At 37.8% G+C, this 18,954-nt stretch overlaps 1 protein-coding gene across 7 annotated transcripts in view; it reads right to left on the bottom strand.

Annotated features, from left to right (window-relative positions):
- Positions 1–18,954, bottom strand: part of LOC147366710 (uncharacterized) — a 1,020,409-nt gene that overhangs the window by 276,388 nt on the left and 725,067 nt on the right. For all 7 annotated transcript variants that reach the window (XR_015168974.1, XR_015168962.1, XR_015168973.1 and 4 more), the window contains one exon: positions 6,434–6,504. The gene's annotated coding sequence lies outside the window, so the exon portion shown is untranslated. The remainder of the gene's footprint in view (positions 1–6,433; positions 6,505–18,954) is intronic.

The following is an 18,954-nucleotide window of genomic DNA, read 5'->3' as shown; positions in this document are numbered from 1 at the left end:
GTTGCTATTCCATTAGATGTTCAAATCATTTTCACCTATCTCAAACATATTGTACAGTGACTCATCAGACATCTGTAGCAAGTAAATATACACAGTGTATTTTTAGAGTAGCAAATATGTGTGTATGCAAAATTAAACCTGATCTGGAAAAAAAAGTAAATTCTTCAGCTCTGACCACTATTGTCCTATTTTCATCCTTAGAACCCAAGTTTCCATTGTACAATTTTCAGATCACTTCCCACCTTTAAATGCCAGAATTAATAGGAAATTGTTCTTCTTTTTTTTTTTCCATATACTATTTGGCTAGAGGAGCCCTTCTGAAATGAATGTTGAATGCTGTTAAGCCCTATTTATGGCTTTAATAGCTTTGCATTAATGAAAAAATCAGATACCTTTTATAGACCCACCTCAGGGGTTCATCGAGGAGATGTTCTATTGATGTGAAAGAGAGTCAAATTGATTTCTGCCAAAGATGAGAAAGTAGTAAAAAGGCTCAAACTGCATAGGGATAATGAAATGGCTTAGTTTATCACAAATATTCACTGCACAAGTTTTCTTCTTATTTCTTCTAATGGCTGTCCCCTGCTTTTCATATAGCTCAAATCCTGATGTCTAAACTGTTATGTGTACCAACAGAAAGAGGGAATGAACAGAATCTCAGAACATTTTAGTGAGAAGAGAGTTAAACTCAGAAATATTCCTGCATTTTGATCTGTATGTGCAGGGTTATATGAATAATCAGAAAGTTTACTTTTTATGAGTTAGACTTTCTGGAACAATTAATCAAGATCTTAATCACTACATTTGTAAAAGTAAAGGTAGATGTGGAGGCTAAGAACTTTCTAGCACAGAACTGTATGTTTTTTCCCCTCTTCCTTTTAAAGTATCAGGAATTCCCAAGCTGTTGACATTTGCTAAATCTGGTGATGAATAGTCTTCAAAAATAGGTTATGTTTCATTTATTTTCCAAATATTTTCCATTGCAGTAGGTTTCCATGAAGTGAAAACATTTACCATAATGGATGAATTTCATCAGGGAACTGCTTTAACAGTGTTCTAAATGAACAGAGTAAAAAGTACTGCAAAAATACAGTAAAAAGAAGTTAGCCTCTTTTCAAAGAAAAGTGCTAGAATTTAAAGCCCAGCCTTATTCTGCAAACTGGACAGTATCCCAGGTATTTTGCTGAGTGAATGAGTGCAGCAGAGAAGTCAGAAACAAAAGATAAATCTGGAGTGGATTCAGCTGGATTAGATCCAGCTAGCCTAGGTTTGGTTATAAAAGCAAGACCACCAAGGCCAGTGGAGTTTTCAATGAAACTGACACATAGGCCAGGAGTTATGCTATTGCCTAGGTAGAACCAGTATTGATAAAAGGTGCCTGGGGCCAAGACAGAGAATGGAAGAATCAGAAACTAATGACTCAGGTTCAAATATGAGATCACAAGATGAAACCAAAACCAACTTGAGCAAGAAGAAACAGGCAGGAAGAGAGTGATAAGCACCAGGCAGGACGTGTGCATGTAATTAAGTTAGAGATGTGTGTGTCTTCTGATTCATGAAGACAGGAAGGAGAGAAAACTCAGCAGCAAGTCATGGGGAATTGTATTTTGATTTGAATATAAGCTGTCATCACAATCAATGAATACAATTAGTCATTCTCGTCAGTTTGTATGTACAGCCTCTTAAACGTGTTAGGTGCTCCATGCTGCTGCTGCTGCTAAGTCACTTCAGTCGTGTCCAACTCTGTGTGACCCCATAAACGGCAGTCCACTGGGCTCCCTCTTCCCTGGGATTCTCCAGGCAAGAACACTGAAGTGGGTTGCCATTTCCTTCTCCAATGCATGAAAGTGAAAAGTGAAAGTGACGTCGCTCAGTTGTGTCCGACTCTTCGCGACCCCATGGACTGTAGCCTACCAAGCTCCTCTGTCCATGGGATTTTCCAGGCAAGAGTACTGGAGTGGGGTGCCATATATACAGCTGCAAAAATGAAGATCTCTATTACTAGCATGGAATAATTGTCCAGATTGATTTTTAAGTGCAAAAGGCAAAGTACAAAAGAATATAGCATATAGCCTTTCTTACAGAAAGAGGTAAGACAATATCAATATATCTGCTCATTTGTACAAACAGTAATTTAGGAAATAAAACTAAGAAACAATTGATATGGGGTGAGGGGATGAGAATGGGAATGAATTAGAAAAGAAAGAAAGGAAGAGAAACTTCTTTGAGTATCCTTGTATGTATAGTTCTGTATATTAGAGTCATAGCAATATTTCATAAACAGAACAAATAAATAATTTAAATACAAACTGGATATAGGGGAAGGACTGAAAATGAAATACAAAAATAACAAATGAACCTAATCCTATTATAAAATAATAAATAGCCTCACTGCAGGGGTCAGAGGAAAAGAAAAAACAACTAACTTCATTAAAAACATATTTTCACAAGCCACTGTAATGCTCAAGGGAAAAAAGAGAACTATATACAAATACAATACTTCAGTTGCTAAATTTTATTTCATTGGAGTATGAATTAGAAATTCTCCAACTATCATATGTCAATATATCTGATAGTAATAGATTGTAGGTTATGAGACTCAAGTTTCTCACTATCAGAGAAAGGCATTACAAACAAGGAAGGGGAAGGCTAGAATCAACTGCTGCTGCTGCTGCTGCTAAGTCGCTTCAGTCGTGTCCGACTCTGTGCGACCCCATAGACGGCAGCCCATCAGGCTCCCCCGACCCTGGGATTCTCCAGGCAAGAACACTGGAGTGGGTTGCCATTTCCTTCTCCAATGCAGGAAAGTGAAAAGTGAAAGTGAAGTTGCTCAGTCGTGTCTGACTCTTAGTGACCCCATGGACTGCAGCCTACCAGGCTCCTCCATCCATGGAAGTTTCCAGGCAAGAGTACTGGAGTAGATGCCATTGCCTTCTCCTAGAATCAACTATGTGATTTTAAATTAAAGTGGAACTATTGATTGGAACTGATGGATTTTATTAGAAATAATGTGAATTGATAAAAAAAAATGTAGATGTGCATATACATGGGTTACTGCACATACAAATATTTTCTATATTCACTGAGATGATGTAATAGCAATGACATCCCAGGAGCAATAAGGACACTCTATGCCTAGATCTTGGTTTCTACAAGCAATTATCCAAAAGAAGCAAAAGCATTTGAAAAATTACTGATTCTAGGACTAGGAAATTCCTGGGGAAGTATAAGATGAGTTTGGAACATATTATAGTTCTGAAAAGTAAGGAAGTGTTAAAAAAAAGATGAAGGTCACAGAAGCCAACTTAAATTATTTCCAACAGCTAATGCTGAGATAATTTAAGGAAAAAAGAAAAACTAAAGAGTAATAAGTAATGGATAATAGCGTATCAAATAAAATAAATCACCATGAGACTATATTATATAAAAAGATATATAAACAAGTAAATGGGGTAAAAGGGATATCTATTTCTTATACTGGGATTACAATTACTGAATGTAGAGGTGGTAATGGTGATTGGTGACGGACAGGGAAGCCTGGGAGGGACAGGGAAGGACAGGGAATGTGGTAGTACATGGGGTCGTAAAGAACTGGACATGACTAAGCAACTGAAATGAAGCTAAACTGAAGCTGAAGCTGAAGGAGGAATGATAGAAATTTGCCATTTGGTGAACATTTTAGTCATAGGTACGATAGGTAGGAGTCATCAATTAATGCTAAAATTACTGAGTGAAAGTATGATGAGAAACACAATATTTGCATAGTCTGAAACTATCTCTCCACAACATATTTACTACTTTCAAAAAAAAAAAAAAATGAGAAATTTTGCAGTAGAGAAACCTGGCAAAAATCTCTAACTGACATCATCAGAAATAAGACATAGCCTCAATTCCTGAACATTTTCTTAAACTCTGTAGCCATTTATCTGAAAACTTAGAAAGCATCACTTCTATGTTAGAAACAGAAACACCACTTCCATTAGGAGTGATTTTCCTCCTTTTGACTTTTTAGGCACAGCATTCCATAGAATGTGTCCTATGAAACTAAATAATGGTATGGACTTGCTTACAGTTTCAGTCTGACAATAAAGAAATGCTCTGGTTTAACGTCTTCTGCGTTTACTGGTAGAATCTAGACTAGAAGCTGTGATTTAGACAGTTTTGACCAAATGACAGTCCTTCTCTGTTTAGTGAAAGAGATAATCTGATCACTGAATGGACCTTGACTACTATTAGGGTGACAGATGTTACCAGCTGATTTTATTGTATCTCTCCTATCACAACTTCAATGGCTAAGTAAGAGAGCTTAACCTCTACCTGTACAGAGTTGTGGGACATCTTCTAGGATACTCCTCACCATAGCCATAAGCCCAATGTATTTCCCCCAAATTATTCTGCAGAGTACCAGTTTTAAGGGATGTTAAATGGTGTTCAATAAAGGGAGAGGGGAGGATATTTGAAAATATACCCATACTAACAGATAAAAGGTATTTGACTGCTACTGTAAAAACAAACCAAACCAATTTAAATTGCTCTCTCTACTAGTGAGTTCTTACTTTAGATACATAAATTAAGATATAATTCCTGAAGATTATATCTGACCACATTAAACAAAGAATTGGTTACATTTAGGAAAAAGTGAGTTAAGTTGTATCTTAAACACATGAATTGTCAAAGTTTGAATTGTCTTCAAATTAAATTATGTATTTTCAAGAGGGAAAAAATAGTGTGCAGCTTTTTCACAAACGTTTTTGACCTCATTATCCCGTCATCTACCCTTTTTCCCGGAATATTTTAAGAACTAGCATTTTGTGCAACACTCTCAGGATACAGGATTTTAAGGAACCATAAATTAATCACAAAGTCATCTTCAACTCTAAGAAGTATCAAGAGATAAATAAAGTCTTTGTGCTTAGAGTTGTGCTAGGAAATAAAAGTGTACACTTACATATCGATAAAGAATCAAATAATAAAACAATCCTAAAATGCCCAGTGGTTCAGATCATTTCCACAATGAATATCTCATAGGTTAGTATCAATAGAGGAGGCAAAGGAGCAGAAACTGGTGCTGAGCTGTGATGGGTGAGTAGGCTTTGCACAGGTAGCAAGCAGAACCACACAGAGTGCTCCACACACAGTAGGTGTTTATTAAGCGCTTGTTAATTAACCAACTAGCCTGACCTGTATGACCCTCAGAGGAAGCATGGGCTAGCTCAAACTGGAGAGCAGGCACTGGTGAACTTTCCATCTGCAGTGATGCAATGGATGTGCCTTTGCAGGAAAATCATTAGGGCCCTCTTAGAAGAGATCGCACACTTTCTTTAGCAACCTGAAGTGAGAAACAGTCAGACTGTTACGCTTATCCTAGAATTCTGCCTTCAGAGATGAAAACTTGGCTGAGATGGTAGAGGGTACAATATATCATCCCCACCTGTCTCAAAGAGCATATATGAATATCTTCCTCCCGAGGAAGAACTAGCCCATTAAGTTATGACTGTGTCACCACTCCCTGCACTCACTTTCCACTCAGTCAAAAATACCGGCTAAGCAAGATCACAGAAGCAAGGCGCTATGACAAGCATTGTAATATGGAAGGTAGGAACACTTATATCAACTTACCTGGAATAAAGGGAGCCAATATAAACTTCATTAAAGTCTTCTTAAGCATATGATCCATATCTTACCCATCTCTGTATTACATTACCACACAATAAATACACTGTGGATTCAGTAAGTAACTATCTTTACCTAGATAGAACATGGTTTAAAGATACTGATGTCTAATGCCTAATCACATAATCCTGCCATGTATTCATATTTAGATTAGTTTTCTTTTTCTTAAAGAATATCACCTTTTTGATAAAATATGAAAGTCCTCTGCATCAAAATTCAATACTGCATCAAGCTGCCGCCATACTTATGAGAAGACTCAATTTGATTCACAAATGACTTGGAATTTCCTTGAAGATACTTTGATATATGCCTTATGATGTCAGAGTTCACAGTAACCTTTTATTTTTAAATGCAGTGTCATGAAAAGATAAAAATCTCCACATATTAAGTGGTATTGATACAAGAACAAATTGATGAAAGTGTCCAGTTGTCTTCTTTACTCTTGAATTCTTAACTCAGGTACCTACATATGGATATAAATTCCTAAATATTACATCTGATTGCATTCAACAAAGGGTAGGTAATCTATAGAATGATTTCCTTTGACCCTTTTAAAAACTGCATGAATTTATTGAGGATTCTTTATAATTCTTGATGATGTATCTAGTATTGTCAACTATAAGATATTATTGAATATTTTTAATCAATTATTTTGTATATGCCCTTTCACAAATCTGAGGTCCTTCATTATCAATAAACAAACCTGTCGAGATAAGGACTTTTCATTAAAAGTGAGAAATGAGTGGTATAAATTACTTACTTGTCATTGTCCAGATCCTTCTATGAGAACAGGGATCTTTGTTTGTCTTGTTCGACACTGAATTCCATCTCCTAGGGTACAAGTAAAATAAATACCACTTTAATGTATAAATGAATGAACAAATAATAAGTTGCAGAAAGGAAACATCTGTATACCTAAAAAATGGAAGTAGGTAAAATGTAACTGAGCAGGACCCTACAGGGCCATCCTGGGTCAGGTATCTCCCATTTCCTATGCTATAGCTCCTCTCTGCAATATCTAGATAATAGTCTCTGATGCACATGTCCTGACTCATTTTATAGATACTAAAGTGTTAGTCATTCAGTCATGTCTGACTTTGCGACCCTATGGAATGTAGCCCGCCAGGCTCCTCTGTCCATTGGATCTTTTTCAGGCAAGAATTCTGGAGTGGGTCACCATGCTCTCCTCTTGGGGATCTTCCTGACCTAGGGATCAAACCTGCGTCTCCTGTATTACAGGATTCTTTACTGTCTGAGCCATCACATGGAAGAAGTTATTATAACTACTTGGTGATCATGAGCCCCCAGACCTATTGGCACCTAAGGATTGAAAATATTAACCACCTTATTACCTCAACATTAACCAATCAGAGGACTGTGATTCTCCTCTCTCACCTGGCTTTTAAAATGTTTTGCTGAAACCCTTTTGGGAGTCTGGGGTATTTTGGAGTTTGAGCCACCCGTCCTCTTCTGTGGCCCTGTAATAAACCTTTCTCTGTGTCAAACTCTGACATTTGGGTGTGTTTCGCTTCATTGTGCATTGAACACATGAATTTACATTCAATAACAGATACTATAAATGGAAAGGTACCTGAGATAAATGGAAAGGTACCTGAGATTTTCAAGAGTTCTTAATTCAGTTCCTTAACCACCCCTGGTAGACATGGGGAAAATTAGGAGAATTTTTAGAATCTCCTCAATGTTCCCCTGTGCCCAAATAGGTTTCACTTCCAGAAGACCCCAGATGGCACTGGTGGTAAAGAACCCACTTGCCGATGCAAGAGACTTAAAAGATGCACAGCTTTGATCCCACAGTCGGAAAGATCCCCTGGAGGAGGGCATGGCAACCCACTCCAGTATTCTTGCCTGGAGAATCCCATGGACAGAGGAGTCTCTGTCTCTGAGTCCATAGGGTCTCAAAGAGTCGGACATAACTGAGGCAACTTAGCATGAATGCAAGCCAGAAGACCCACATTTAGTCTGGAGCTTTGAAAGCTATAAGCAGAAGCTGTTCACACTATGTGGGCCAGGACTGAGAGCTCCCTGCCGTTTTAATTCTGCCAATCTGTAAAGCATTTGTCTAAACAGTATAACAATGGATTCTTTCCAGATGCTGCTCGTCCAAGGACAAGAGAACTCCAACTACAGTGTTCACTGTTTGACTCCAGTCTTTGAAACTGTCTTGGAATCTGCATCTTAAAACTGTACACAAGCTCCAAGCCTCCCACTTTTATTACTTTTTTGGTCAGAGCCCAAGCTATCACTACCCAATCAAGTTCTCACCTGACTCATGTTTAATACTTTCAACTTAGCCTTCACTAAGATCCTTTAACCTATACTCTATATCCTTAGCCCACACAAGAGCCCAACTGATTCTGACTTAGGAAGGAAGGAGAGACATTGGAATCCAGAGAGCAGCATCCACTCCCTCAGTCACAGCCTCTTCCTTTTCAGGAGGAACCCACCCCCCACCCCCCGCCCCACCCACTCCAAAAGCTACAGAGTACTCTGGAAGGCTTCCTAGCTGCTGGGACTTTGCCAGCCCAAAAAATTAAAATAAAGTGAGAAGAAAAACACGACATTAGAATCTAGACATCAAAATGTACTTCTTTGAGTTAAGCACACATTCTCCAGAAAGTTTGTTTAAATCTTAACAGCACAAGGAATCTTGAAGATGCAAAAAATACAAAAACAAAAAACTAACAAAAAAAAACTATATCTTTATTTCAAAGAAACTATCAATCACATAGATGCCCTTTGAGGAAGAAAGCAACTAACATGGGAATAGATAATTGGGCATCCAGGAAGTAAAAGACCCTAGAAGAGAAATGAAAAAGACACACAGAGAGAGACAGAAGGACTCCGAAACCTAACTTTCCTTATCATACAATTTTTCCCTTGAGTTTATATATGTGCAGAATTTGAATGCACCTGAAGCCTTTAGAAGATTCTAGCATATCTTTTAAGCCCCAATTCTATTCCAAGCAAAGTTTACTGACTTAAAAGTACACTATTTAATTTTATTTGGAGCAGAAGAAGACAGGCCTTTAATGGTTCTATTTGTGATAATAATCTGGAAAAAAGAAACAATATTTTGCCATATTTGTATTTTTTATGAAGTCTAACTAAAGCCTATGAGTCAAATAATATAGAACCTCTTTTTCATATATTTTTCTGCCTCCTGAATATATAAAACTCCACTTCACTAAAGTCAGCAAATTCATCTTTATGACATAAAATGTGACTTCTCATAACGGCAAAACAAAATAGTATACACATCATTTAAAAATAAAATGAGAAAATCTTTATATGAACAATAAATATAATAAACATGCTTAAATGTAAATGTAAAACACAAACCTCAGACAATGAGTCTACATGAACACTCTGATATTTAGACATTTGTCAGGCAGTCTTCTTCTGTTTTGACAGCTAAATGAATGTTATATATAGAGGGACTCTCTTTGGAAGATAGACTTCCGTGCCTGGTTTCTTTCACTCTGAATACAACAGTAAGACATTTCAATGTGTGGGAAGCAGCTATGGTACAGAGAGTTGGAAAACATTCAGGCTTGAAGAACCAAAACAGTAAATTACTTGCAAAATCCAATATGCTCATCCATAATGATTTCTTCTCTATTTAAAACACATTTTCAAAGCCTAGGACAACTCAACCTGTACAGTTAACAAAATGCCATTTGCTTCTGACCATCTTATAAATGAACTTAAGAAGAAGGAATACATAATCTAAATGTTAACCGTTTTTAGCTCTAGGAGGTGTCTTTCCCACCCCATCCCCCCACTCCTAGGACTCAGACATGAGACAAAAATTAACTGCAATCATCATATCTTTATAGCATCTGTAGTCTTTCCTCTTTCTTTTTTGTTTTGTTCCTGCTTTGTATAAAACTGTAAGGGCAGAAACCATCAATTCAAACTTCTACCTGAATGAAATGATCCCTTCCCCCAAAAATTAAAAAATAAATTATTCCCCAAATCTTGGCTTTAATTTGATTAATATTCTTAGCATGGATTTCATTATATCCAGCTGGAAATTATCTTTGAGATATGTGGATATGACTAATGTGTGTGATTTTTAAATTTGGGAAAACAAAAGGACAATGTTGTTGATGATTCATCGCTTATGGCAAAACTTTGCCAATTTATTCCTTTTATAATTCTTAGGAGACCAGAGCTGTAAACAAGTGTGTCTTCTTCTTCCATACTCTGCTCATATCCTCCTTTTGAGGACAGCATGTTTGAATTATTCTACCCAGAGAGAAGTGTACTTAACATATCTTCTTTCACTTCTGGTTATGTCTAGTGACAATTAATGGAATGAATATTTTTAAGTAGTGTAGAGTAAGAATTCAGAAGAAAGGAGAAACATAACAAAAGTGAGAAACTTGAGAAATTTTAACATTTTGGCAATATTAGTTTTGTTAGATTGTTTTGTTAGCTAGTTTTGTTAGCATAGTTTTGAAAGCATTCTAATACACCAGACAGTATTAGAGTTCTTATAGAGAGCATAAAGAAAAAGTCCTGATGAAATCTGGAATATGTTTTAGTTTTGGAATTTTACTGATTTTATAAACATGATGGACATTGCAAATATCACACTGATTTTTTTTTTCAAATCTGACCAAATAAAGTGAACCATCAAGAAATGTGGGTAAAAGACCATACTTTAAGAAAACTACTTATATCCTGTCTCAAAAAAAAAAAAAAAAAACAAAAAGAAACCAAAACAGTGCATTCACAATAAGCTACTTTCAACACACTTAACTTTGAAAACAAAACCTTAAAGCCCTCAATGTTCTAATTGGAGTATGCTCTTTATAGAGAATTATATATAATATTTCATGACATACATTTTTAAATGATTATAAACAAGAATGAGAAAAAAATAGTTCTTAAAATATGTGAAAATGCAAATTATCTCCTAGATTATAGTACTAAACATAGTTACTTTCTTTCCATCTAAGTCATACTTTTCACTCTTTTCACAAATGTATTTAAAACTTCTATGCTTACTTCATTTAGATATTTCTTTAAATGATGCAGACAATCTAAGGGCATCCAAGTGCTGTAATAAAGATACGACACAATGGAACAAAAAAGTGGAAAAAATGGCCTAGAGTCTCAAGTAGATACTTTACAAAAGAAGATATACAAAAGGCTAATGATCAAATAAAAAGTGGTAAATTTCATTGGTAATCACTGAAATGCCAATTATAACATTTTGGTATAACTATAAATAAACCTTCCAGAATGTCTAAAATGAAAAAGACAGATATCACCAAGTTTCAGCCAAGATATGCGTAAATGAGTACAACATTTTGGGAAACTTTTTGGCAGTATGTTCTAAAGCTGAACAACAACACTCTATGACCCAGCAATTATCACTCTAGGCGTAAAATGATCAGAACTTCATTCTACATACAAAAACATTTAAAAAAAATTCAAAGCAGCACTGTTAGTAAATGTCTCAACTGGAATCTGCCAAAACACCTGTCAATCATAGAACAAGTATATCAAAGAGTGGCATATTCATATGCAGAAAGAGCATACAGCAATGAAAATGAAGGAACTACAACATAAAACAATGTAAGTGGATTCCACAAACGAATTCCACAAACCTCTTTCAGCTAAAGAGGTCAGACATAGGAGTGTCTATATGAATCTATTTATATAAAGTTTATAAAACCAAGTAAGCCTAATCTGTGATTTTACAAGTCAAAAAGTAGTTAACCCTGTCAGGGACAGTGATGGGAGGAGGCACAAGAGGTCTTCTGGTGTGCTGTTCTTTTTTTTTTTTTTATCTGAGTACTAGTTTTAAGAGTGTGTGCACCTGAAAATTTACGCATACACTTATGATTTGGGAAGAAGGAAAGCTATCTTCAATAAAAACTTTACATTGAAAAGTAATTATTATAAGTGCCCAGATGAGGACTTATGCCTGGTAGGGATCTCGTAATGTGTTTAAACTGAATATATACTATGCCCATGGGTATGTATTTGAAAAAAAATTTTAATTTTCATCTTTTAGCTTTATTTCACTCTCTTTCAACTTTGACTTCTTTTTATTCCTTTCAAGTGACTAGAGTTGTTGAGGACATTTTGAGGATCCAGCTAAAAGGAAGTTGAGTTGCATCCATTAATTCATTCTGCATTTGATAATAGGATAGATTAAGTAGTTTGAAACCACTTCTATAGAGGTTACATTATCGGTTGCTGTCCTTGTAGAGGAATGACTTCTATGAATTCTCTGAGGGTCCTTTGGTGTGTGAGAGAATACAGATAAAACAAAGTGTCCACAACCCTCAGCACTGGAAATATTAGGTAAGTAGAGGAGAAATACTTTTCAAATGCAGAGACAAAAACTATTCTATAAAAATCCTTCCAAGAAATACATATGTAAAATGTAAGTGGAAGATTTATTTATTTGGGGTGTTTCATTAAAATGGAGGCCACCTCCTGTCAGAAATATACTTTCCAAGGAAGAATATATAATTCTAAAAGCATAATTTTTATGGGAATCAGACAAAGTAGAATTGTTCAATACCCATGTTTGCAGGGAATAAGCTTACAGCAGTACTAAAAAATAAGTGGTCAGTTTCAAGTAAGGCAGTATTGAAACATGGTTTCAATTGTTTCTAATATTCTCTGACTAATGACATAGGCAAATAAGGTGAAATTTTCTAAAATGTTCATAAATTTTGTTGACTAAGCACATAATGAAAAGCATGATGTACTTGGGTTTCAATTAAAATTAAAGAGGGCAACAATTTAAATTTGAAGTCTTTAACTGGTAATTTGCATGGTCCTTAATGATATGATTTGGAGACTAGAAATCCCAATCGCTGAAGGTCATGGCCCAGCAATCTAAGTGCTTTAGCTGCAGAGAAGCCAATTCTGTGCAGGCATCTTCACTCACTTGCTGTATTATTGTTTTTGGTGACTATTTACAATGATTACCTCCATGGCATCACTTCCACCCTCTGCCCCTTATGTGAAGAGAAGTGTAAAGAGTTTCACATTGCTCTCCAGGGCATGCATTCCAGATTCTGAAAACACAGCCACTTCTTAGATTTATCTCTTAGGAATGACATCAGTCCATATTCTGTGTATGGACCCCTCATTTCTAGGTTCCTCCAGAAAAAAAAAAAAGCAAGATTGCTTCTTGTTAAAATTTTTCTTTTTCAGCTTAAGTAGTTTTGACACCTTCCCCAGCAGTAACCATCCCTCCTTGAAAAGAATACAAACAATATACAACCACATTACAGCACTGTTTTGTTTACATTTAAAAGTTTTATTTAAAACAAATCTTTGTCTATATCTGTGTGTGTGTGTGTGTGTGTGAAAGTCGCTTAGTCATGTTGGACTCTTTGCAACCCCATGGACTATATGGTCCATGGAATTCTCCAGGCCAGAATACAAGAGTGGGCCTTTCCCTTCTCCAGGGGATCTTCCCAACCCAGGGATCAAACCCAGGTCTCCTGCATTGCAGGCAGATTCTTTACCAGCTGAGACACCAGAGAAGCTCAACATATCCATGTCCAGGAACACTAATGGTTTCCTTCATCCCTCCTTTTCTCTCATTGCACATAGGGGGAAAAAAGTAAAGGGGAACAGTTTTTGAGTACTCTTATCACATGTAATATATTTAATCCTTACAATAATCTCTGAAAATATGCATTGTTGTAGGTCAGGACCTGAAGGACAGGCATTTAAGTAAACTTTATTTTACAGTTCTAAATTTAGAACCAAAAGCCATTGTTTTTTCTCTAATTGAGGGAGAAGTAACACGGGGCAGGCAGATTCTCCAGCATTGAGAAAAATAAGAGGAAGCTATCTGCCCTCCCTCCACCGGTTCACTCACCCTGGGCTGAGGTTAGAGGGAGCTCTATAATTTAAAGAAAAGGAATGCACTAGAGTCTTCCCAGTGGTGCCAGCGGCAAGATGGCCCAAGGGCCCCGTCTCCTGCTATTCACAGTGACAGTAACAGTATTTTACTTGCAAGATTATTAGAAAAGACAGTGAAAACAGTGCTGCAATGAACACTGGCATACACTGTTTACAATAGCCAGGACATGGAAGCAACTTAGATGTCCATCGGCAGATGAATGGATAAGAAAGCTGTGGTACATATACACAATGGAGTATTACTCAGCCATTAAAAGAATGCATTTGAATCAGTTCTAATGAGGTGGATGAAACTGGAGCCTATTATACATAGTGAGGTAAGTCAGAAAAAAAAAAAACACCAATACAGTATAGTAAAACATATATATGGAATTTAGAAAGATGGTAACGATGACCCTATGTGTGAGACAGCAAAAGAGACACAGATGTAAAGAACAGACTTTTGGACTCTTTGGGAGAAGGTGAGGGTGGGATGATTTGAGAGAATAGCATTGAAACATGTATATTACCATCTGTGAAATAGATCACCAGTCTAGGTTTGATGCATGAGACAGAGTGCTCAGGATGGGGGACACATGTACACCCATGGCTGATTCATGTGAATGTATAGCAAAAACCACTATGATATTGTAAAGTAATTAGCCTCCACTAAAATAAATAAACTAATTTACAAAAAAAAAAAAAAAAAATACAGTGTACTTCCACTTAGGCACTCCTCCTCTTTCTTGGATCTTGTACCCTGGGGAAACAGAACTGTCATGCTGTGAGAAGCAGGGTGGTAGAAGAGCCAGAAGGTGAGAAATGGAAGCCTCCTACTGACAGCCAAAGGCGGGAGCATTGAAGTGAACTCTCCAGCCCAGGCAAGGCTTCACAGGACTGCAGCCCTCGTTGGTAGCTTGATTGCAATTTTTATTCAGGCAATGCGGGATCTGCCACTGTGGATAGTTTTTTTTTTCTTTTCCCTAGTCACAGAAGAATTTCCTTTTCCTTAGGGAGGAGGTTAAAATTCCTGAAATCTGCTCATACAGAACTGAGAGCTATTCTTTTTTCTTTTTTTAAGAAGCTGAAGATAATTGATAATGTAAAATGATGTATTTGGAGACAAGTACATACTTGTGAAGCTTCCCACTAGGGAAGCCACTATATACTTGTGAAACCATCATTACCATCAACGTCATAAATTTATCCATTACCTCTAAATGTTCCCTCAGGCCCTCTTTGTTTTGTGTTTGTTTGTTTCATTTTTCCCCTCTGTGATAAGATCACTGAACATAAGATACACCCTTTTGGCAAATTTTTAATTATATCATAGGGTATTGTTAACCATAGGCCTTATTTACACACTGGACATCCAAAACTTAAAGATTTTATAGAGTAAACACAGTACCCCTTTGACCAACACCTCCTTGTTCCCACCTCTCACCTTGTTCCTGGCAATGACCATTCTGCTCTCTGCCTCTATGAGCTTGACTATTTTAGATTTCACATACAAATGAGATGATGCAGTATCTGTGTTTCTGAGTCTTGACTTATTATTTCAATTAGCATAATCTCCTTCAGGTTCATCCATGTTGTTGTAAACGACAAGATTTCTTTCTTTTTTAAGGCTCAGTAGTATTCTGTTGTGTGTATGAATATATATATATATGTGTGTGTGTGTGTGCCAGGTCACTCTAGACACACTCGCTGTGTCTGACTCAGTATGACCCTATGGCCTGTAGCCCACTAGACTCCTCTGTCGATGGGATTCTCCAGACAAGAATACTAGAGTGGGTTGCCATGCCTTCCTCCAGGAGATTATATATATGTAGAGATATATCCACATATATATGTATATATATACATATATGCATATTCCCCACATTTTCTTTATCCATTCAACTGTCAATAGACAACTAGTTTGCTTCCCAATCTTGCCTGTTGTGAATAATGTTGCAGTGAAGATGGGAGTTCCGATATCTCTTCAAGTCCACAATTCCAGTTCCTTGGGATATATATCATGAAGTGGGATTGCTGGATCAAATGGTGCATGTGCGTGCTCAGTCATGTCTCACTCTTTGTGACTCCCAAGGCCAAGCTCCTCTGTCCATGGAATTTTCCAGGCAAGATTACTGGAGTGGGTTGCCATTTCCTATTCCAGGATCAAATGGTAATTATACTTTTAATTTTTTGAGGAAACTTCATACTGAGTTTCATAGTGTCTACATCAATTAATGTAAATTAATTTTAATTAATTTAAAGTTAATTGTTACTCATATAAATTAACAATGTAAAGGGTTCCCTTTTCGTCACATCCTCACCAATAAAAAGGCAACTGATAGAATGGGAGAAAATACTTGCAAATCATCTATCTGATAAATAGTTCATGGCTTAGTATTTAAAAAATGTAAGGGACTCTTATAATTCAATAGTAAGATCCACAAATAATCTGATTGAAAAATGGGCAAAGGACTTGTACAGACATTTAAACAAGAAGTCATACATATGGCCAACTGTTACATGAAAACATGCTGAACATCACTATTTACCAGTATGAAAGAAAGTGAAAGTGAAAGTGAAGTCGCTCAGTCATGTCCGACTCTTTGCGACCCAATGGCTGTAGCCAACAGGCTCCTCCGTCCATGGAATTTTCCAGGCAAGAGTACTAGAGTGGATTGCCAGTGCCTTCTCCAGGGGATCTTCCCCACCTAGGGATTGAACCTGGGTCTCCCGCATTGCAGGCAGACGCTTTGCCATCTGAGCCACCAGGGAAGCCCCATGTATCAGTATAATGCAAGTCAAAACCATGATGAGCTATCACCTCACACCTTCTAGAATGGCTATTGTAAAGCAATATTTTTTAAATGTTTGTGTATATGTATGTGTATGTGATAAGACTTGGTGGTAGAACAGGAAAGGACATATAGGAATTGATCATAGGTGTCAGCATTCAGCTAGTCTGGGGAGAAAATACACAGTACTCCTAGAGTAGCAGTCCCCAATATTTTTGGCACCAGGCACCGGTTTCACAGAAGACAATTTTTCCACTGACCGGGGAGGTGGTGTGGTTTGGGGATGATTCAATTGCATTATGTTTATTGTGCGTTTTATTTATGTTACATCAGTTCCACCTCAGATCATCAGGCATTAGATTCTGGAGGTTGGGGAGCCCTCTCTTAGAGGATAACATGGCTCTATAAAAGTTGAAGACAGACAGACATCACGGCATGCATGTGGCAGGCATGGGAGTGGGAGGACAGCAGAGGTGCTCTGGAGAGTATGTAAGTTTGTCTGGGCAGTTGTCATGAAGAAAGAGGATGGAAAAAAACAGCCCACAAATTCATTTTCTATTTCCAAACTACACAGCTATCAGAAAGTTGAGATCTTTTTGAATACTTCTCCAAGAGATGACTGGGGTCAAAGGCAGGGCTGGGAAGGCAAAGGGGGATTCTGTATGTTTTACAAATAAAACTTAGTTATGATTTTTACACAACTTTCTTTAGTTTATGCCTATTGTGACATATGGGAGCTTCACAGGTGGGTTCAGTGGTAAAGAATCCCCCTGCAAAGCAGGGGACATGGGTTTGATCCTTGGGTTGGGAAGATCCCAGGGAGAAGGAAATGACAACCCACTCTAGTATTCTTGCCTGGGAAATCCCATGAACAGAGGAGCCTGGCGGGCTACAGTCCATGGGGTCACGAAAGAATCAAATATGACTTAGCAACTGAACAACAACAATTGTGTCATATGAGATATGTAGGCGGTTTCAAATGACTCATTCTCGATGGCAGCTTCTTTCCACGCCTCAGTGCTAACAGTTTCAACTGTCCTTTCATGAACTTTAAGTTCTACTTGGTTCTTTTAGGCCCAGAACTCCTGCCTCCCTGGGATTCTCATTCTTCTGAGCTATCACTTCTCATGGGTAGTTCCATCCATCTCCTCTGAACTGGCCTTCAGCTCCTTTACCTTGATTTCTGAACAAAGAGAACAACACTGAGAACCTTTCATACAAGGTATATGCATTTGGCAGACTTCACTAAAGGTAGTGTTGACAGGATTTTTTTTTTTTTTGCTGCAGCAACACAAATTACACAAACTGAAACCTGAGCTTGCCTTGCTTTTGCAGTGGTATATTCCAACTCATTTCAGTTTCACTGTTTCTAACTTTATCTTTCTATTGCTTAGCCCAACTTCTCATCACTGCCCCCCAGCAATCCCAGACTCATTCACTCCACAATTCAGTTACCTGAACTGAGCTCCAGGCTGAAACTTAACTACAGATCTATTTTTTAACTTTTTAAAACCCAGATGCTGATTAATGGGTTCTGTTGAGGCAGTTCCCTCCACTTCGGACCTCACACATCTCCTGCCCACGGGGATAACCTGTTCCATCCCCTCCGCCCACACTTCAAAAGTGGCAAGTGGCAAGTCTTCCTTTGTTTTTTCTGATTCATACAGATGAATGAGTGGGGTTATTATTTGGTGACTTAAATATTTTTCACTCTCAGACTTGATATTTGATTACAGGTTGTTTGGATGAAACTCAGAAATGCATGGAACCCACACACTGCAGGGCTGACCCCAGTTCATTCACTCCTTTTTTTTTTTTTAACCCCAGACAACACTGAGTTATACAGAGTGTTTTTCCTAGACATGATCTCATCTGAGGCTCCCAGTAACCCTATGACTTTGACAGGACAGGTAGTGTATCAGTCAGGATTGTCTCAAGGGCTAGAGAACAAGAGAGAATTTAATGTGAAGGCTTAACTAGTAGTTAACTTTCAGTTAACTATTGCAAAGTGGTCAAAAAGAACTCTTAAGTGTCATAAAAGTAACTACTTTATAAAGCCCTTAGGACAGAGGCAGCAAAGAGAAGAGGTGGCAAGTACTACAATTCACCTGATGCTAAGAGCTGACCCACTGGCAAAGACCCTGATGCTGGGAAAGATTGAAGGCAGAAGGGGATGACCGAGGATGAGATGGTTGGATGGCGTCAATGGACATGAGTTTGAGCAAACCGAGGGAGATAGTGAAGGACAGGGGAGTCTGGGGTCCTGCAGTCCATGGGGTCGCAAAGGGTAGGACACGACTGAGAGACTGAACAACAACTACAATTTAGGAGCCTGAAAGAGGGGTCCTGAGGAACTGAAGTTCAGGAGACCCTGCAGCCCTGATCATGCTGGCATCTCTGAGCTGGAAGGAGGGATCTTTGGGGGCTGGGAGCCAGACCTCAGAGGTGGAAGCTCCGGCTGGTGCTGATGTTTGGAGCAGGGAAAGGCAGAGTGAAGCCGGTTTTGCGAACTTTGGGAAAACAGCAAACAGAATTCAGGATTCAATGGCTGCTGCGGGAAGGAATCGCTGCTGATGGAAGTAGT

The sequence above is a fragment of the Bos grunniens genome, chromosome 8 (genome assembly GCF_055505025.1).
Source record: "Bos grunniens cultivar Pamir isolate PY7600 chromosome 8, Bosgru_T2T1.0, whole genome shotgun sequence".
NCBI classification, from domain to species: Eukaryota; Metazoa; Chordata; class Mammalia; order Artiodactyla; family Bovidae; genus Bos; species Bos grunniens.
The sequence above is the reverse complement of the archived record's forward strand: the minus strand, read 5'-3'. Positions and strand labels throughout refer to the sequence as shown.